We start from the raw sequence: 5,000 nt of genomic DNA on the forward strand, positions 1-5,000 counted from the left end.
CGTGGAACCCTGCCCGGGGCAGTGGAACCCAAGCCGGGGCCGTGGAACCCAAGCCGGGGCAGTGGGAGCAGAGGCCTGGGTGGTGGGAGCCAGCCCGGGGCCGTGGAACCCAAGCCGGGGCAGTGGGAGCCAGCCCGGGGAGGCTGGAGCTGTCCCCGGGGTCCTGGAACCCTGCCCGGGCAAGTGGGAGCCAGCCCGGGGAGGCTGGAGCTGTCCCCGGGGTCCTGGAACCCTGCCCGGGCAAGTGGGAGCCAGCCCGGGGAGGCTGGAGCTGTCCCCGTGGTCCTGGAACCCTGCCCGGGCAAGTGGGAGCAGAGGCCTGGGTGGTGGGAGGCGGGAGCAGAGGCCTGGGCGGCGGGAGCTGTCCCCGGGGCCGTGGAACCCTGCCCGGGCAAGTGGGAGCCAGCCCAGGGAGGCTGGAGCTGTCCCCGGGGCTGTGGAACCCAAGCCGGGGCAGTGGGAGCAGAGGCCTGGGTGGTGGGAGCCAGCCCGGGGCCGTGGAACCCTGCCCGGGCAAGTGGGAGCCAGCCCAGGGAGGCTGGAGCTGTCCCCGGGGCTGTGGAACCCAAGCCGGGGCCGTGGAACCCAAGCCGGGGCAGTGGGAGCAGAGGCCTGGGTGGTGGGAGCCAGCCCGGGGCCGTGGAACCCAAGCTGGGGCAGTGGGAGCAGAGGCATGGGTGGTGGGAGGCGGGAACTGTCCCCGGGGCAGTGGAACCCAAGCCGGGGCCGTGGAACCCAAGCCGGGGCAGTGGGAGCAGAGGCCTGGGTGGTGTGAGACGGGAGCTGTCCCCGGGGCCGTGGAACCCAAGCCGGGGCAGTGGGAGCAGAGGCCTGGGTGGTGGGACCCAGCCCGGGGCCGTGGAACCCAAGCCGGGGCAAAGGCTGGAGCTGTCCCCGGGGCCGTGGAACCCAAGCCGGGGCAGTGGGAGCAGAGGCCTGGGTGGTGTGAGACGGGAGCTGTCCCCGGGGCCGTGGAACCCAAGCCGGGGTGGTGGGAGGCGGGGGCTGTCCCCGGGGCCGTGGAACCCTGCCCGGGGCAGTGGAACCCAAGCCGGGGCCGTGGAACCCAAGCCGGGGCAGTGGGAGCAGAGGCCTGGGTGGTGGGAGCCAGCCCGGGGCCGTGGAACCCAAGCCGGGGCAGTGGGAGCCAGCCCGGGGAGGCTGGAGCTGTCCCCGGGGTCCTGGAACCCTGCCCGGGCAAGTGGGAGCCAGCCCGGGGAGGCTGGAGCTGTCCCCGGGGTCCTGGAACCCTGCCCGGGCAAGTGGGAGCCAGCCCGGGGAGGCTGGAGCTGTCCCCGTGGTCCTGGAACCCTGCCCGGGCAAGTGGGAGCAGAGGCCTGGGTGGTGGGAGGCGGGAGCAGAGGCCTGGGCGGCGGGAGCTGTCCCCGGGGCCGTGGAACCCTGCCCGGGCAAGTGGGAGCCAGCCCAGGGAGGCTGGAGCTGTCCCCGGGGCTGTGGAACCCAAGCCGGGGCAGTGGGAGCAGAGGCCTGGGTGGTGGGAGCCAGCCCGGGGCCGTGGAACCCTGCCCGGGCAAGTGGGAGCCAGCCCAGGGAGGCTGGAGCTGTCCCCGGGGCTGTGGAACCCAAGCCGGGGCCGTGGAACCCAAGCCGGGGCAGTGGGAGCAGAGGCCTGGGTGGTGGGAGCCAGCCCGGGGCCGTGGAACCCAAGCTGGGGCAGTGGGAGCAGAGGCATGGGTGGTGGGAGGCGGGAACTGTCCCCGGGGCAGTGGAACCCAAGCCGGGGCCGTGGAACCCAAGCCGGGGCAGTGGGAGCAGAGGCCTGGGTGGTGTGAGACGGGAGCTGTCCCCGGGGCCGTGGAACCCAAGCCGGGGCAGTGGGAGCAGAGGCCTGGGTGGTGGGACCCAGCCCGGGGCCGTGGAACCCAAGCCGGGGCAAAGGCTGGAGCTGTCCCCGGGGCCGTGGAACCCAAGCCGGGGCAGTGGGAGCAGAGGCCTGGGTGGTGGGAGCCAGCCCGGGGCCGTGGAACCCAAGCCGGGGCAAAGGCTGGAGCTGTCCCCGGGGCCGTGGAACCCAAGCCGGGGCAGTGGGAGCAGAGGCCTGGGTGGTGGGAGCCAGCCCGGGGCCGTGGAACCCAAGCCGGGGCAAAGGCTGGAGCTGTCCCCGGGGCCGTGGAACCCAAGCCGGGGTGGTGGGAGGCGGGGGCTGTCCCCGGGGCCGTGGAACCCTGCCCGGGGCGGTGGAACCCAAGCCGGGGCAGTGGGAGCAGAGGCCTGGGTGGTGGGAGCCAGCCCGGGGCCGTGGAACCCAAGCTGGGGCAGTGGGAGCAGAGGCCTGGGTGGTGGGAGGCGGGAACTGTCCCCGGGGCTGTGGAACCCAAGCCGGGGCCGTGGAACCCAAGCCGGGGCAGTGGGAGCAGAGGCCTGGGTGGTGGGAGCCAGCCCGGGGCCGTGGAACCCTGCCCGGGGCAAGTGCGAGCCATAGCCTGGGTCCCCATTCAGTAACATGACCATAGGCACAGTTAGCTGACATGACCAGAGGCGGAATTAGCTGACATGACCATAGGCGGAATTAGCCTACATGACCAGAGGCACAGTTAGCTGACATGACCATAGGCACAGTTAGCTGACATGACCAGAGGCGGAATTAGCTGACATGACCAGAGGCGGAATTAGCTGACATGACCAGAGGCGGAATTAGCTGACATGACCATGGGCAGAAGTAGCTGACATGACCATGGGCAGAAGTAGCTGACATGACCATGGGCAGAAGTAGCTGACATGACCATGGGCAGAAGTAGCTGACATGACCATAGGCACAGTTAGCTGACATGACCATAGGCAGAAGTAGCTGACATGACCATAGGCAGAAGTAGCTGACATGACCATAGGCAGAAGTAGCTGACATGACCATGGGCAGAAGTAGCTGACATGACCATGGGCAGAAGTAGCTGACATGACCATGGGCAGAAGTAGCTGACATGACCATAGGCACAGTTAGCTGACATGACCATAGGCAGAAGTAGCTGACATGACCATAGGCAGAAGTAGCTGACATGACCATAGGCAGAAGTAGCTGACATGACCATGGGCAGAAGTAGCTGACATGACCATAGGCACAGTTAGCTGACATGACCATAGGCACAGTTAGCTGACATGACCATAGGCGGAGTTAGCTGACATGACCATAGGCACAGTTAGCTGACATGACCATAGGCACAGTTAGCTGACATGACCATAGGCAGAAGTAGCTGACATGACCATAGGCAGAAGTAGCTGACATGACCATGGGCAGAAGTAGCTGACATGACCATAGGCGGAGTTAGCTGACATGACCATAGGCACAGTTAGCTGACATGACCATAGGCACAGTTAGCTGACATGACCATAGGCGGAGTTAGCTGACATGACCAGAGGCGGAATTAGCTAATATGACCATAGGCGGAATTAGCTGACATGACCAGAGGCAGAATTAGCCTACATGACCATGGGCAGAAGTAGCTGACATGACCAGAGCTCCAATTAAAAGTTACCTTCTTCTGAAGGGACAGATTTGCTATGTGTTACGGAGCGAGAGTTCCAGGAGGTCCCTGTGAACTCGTGGCTTCCTCCCTTAATGCAACTAGATGGCAGATACACTGGGGAGGTAGGTGCATATTACTAGGGGCACGGCATTTTCGATCAAAAAAATATTTCTAAGTCAGGACGGAGGTTCATTCTAAGGGCACGAGCGACCGATCTAAGCCGTGTGGGAGGCCCTGCACCCCGGTCAGGGTCCCCCTTCACCCCCTGGCGACATCCTCCCTTGGAAGTCTGCCCGGTGGCCCCCTCCCGCGCCCGGCGCCGGTTCAGGCCGGGCTGGAGGCCCCGTTCCTCGGGCTCAGGACCGGGCTAAGCCCCCTTAAGGACCTGGCCAAGCTCTGGTCACGTTGCGGGAAGGGGGGGGGGGTTGACCTCCCGTGCCCGGGCGCCCGTTCATGCGGGCCTGGAGGCTCCCATTTCCGGCTCGAGAACTGGGGTTTGCGCCCTTGGCTCCTCCGTGCGTTCCCTTTCAGTCTCTGGTCATGTCTACCTTCTCCGGAGGTGATTTGGGAGCCATGGTCATGTTGAGGGGAATTTTCGGAGGGAAATCCCTATCTTTAACATTATATGACCAGAGTCCGGACTTTTTCGGCTCCGTCAGAATCAAAGTTTTCAAAAAAACATGGTCATGTTCCCTATCTTTAACATTAGATGACCATGGCCACCTCGGGGCCGTTTGTGGAAGTCTGCCGAGGGCGGAGGCGAAACGGGGCTGCGGGGCGGCGGCGACTCCTGTTCCCAAGGACCCGGGACCTCCCTCCCTTCAGGGTCCCGCGGTCAAGGTACAACGGGGGGGTCCGCGGAGATTTCCGTCGACAGGGTTTTTTGATCAAAATGGTTTGACTAAGTCAGGACCCGAGGTGTCAGAATGCATGTGAAGGACCCGTTTGGAGCCGTCCTTTGGAGTCTGTGGCTGGGCAGGAGTTGACGGGATTCCTCCTTGTCTTCCCGGATGGTCTCTCTCTGTTGTGGGCAAAGGGTCCTTCACGAAATCCATACGCACGCGCGCGCATTATAGACCCAAGTCTTACCGTGCTTGATCTGAGGAACCCTGCCCGACCCACCCTACCGTGGACTGGGGTGAGCGGAGCCGAGTTTGGTCGCCACACCATCGCTCTCTCCGGATGGGAGTCCAAGGATCGGGCCGAACGCTTGAGACTTCACGGTGTTGTACGCTGAAGCCCGGGGATTGAGGTTCTATTTCTGGGCAGGATGTGAGCGCGCCTCGCACGTGTCCATTGAGAGGGGCGGTTCTCGTGCCGGTTTAGGAGCCAGGAGCCAGGTCGGGATGATTTCCATTGCGGTTAAGTCGCCTTGCCTGAGTTCCTTCCCCCCGATCCGCGCGTGTCCCGTCCCCCTCCCCCCGGGCGATGTCGATGCTGGTCGGTTGAGCTGTCGGGCCGGTTCCGGAGGCCTCGTGCCCGGGCAGGAGCCGTGTTGGGGGAGGATTTCCCGTGCGG

The sequence above is a fragment of the Acipenser ruthenus genome, unplaced genomic scaffold, assembly GCF_902713425.1.
Source record: "Acipenser ruthenus unplaced genomic scaffold, fAciRut3.2 maternal haplotype, whole genome shotgun sequence".
Lineage (NCBI taxonomy): Eukaryota > Metazoa > Chordata > Actinopteri > Acipenseriformes > Acipenseridae > Acipenser > Acipenser ruthenus.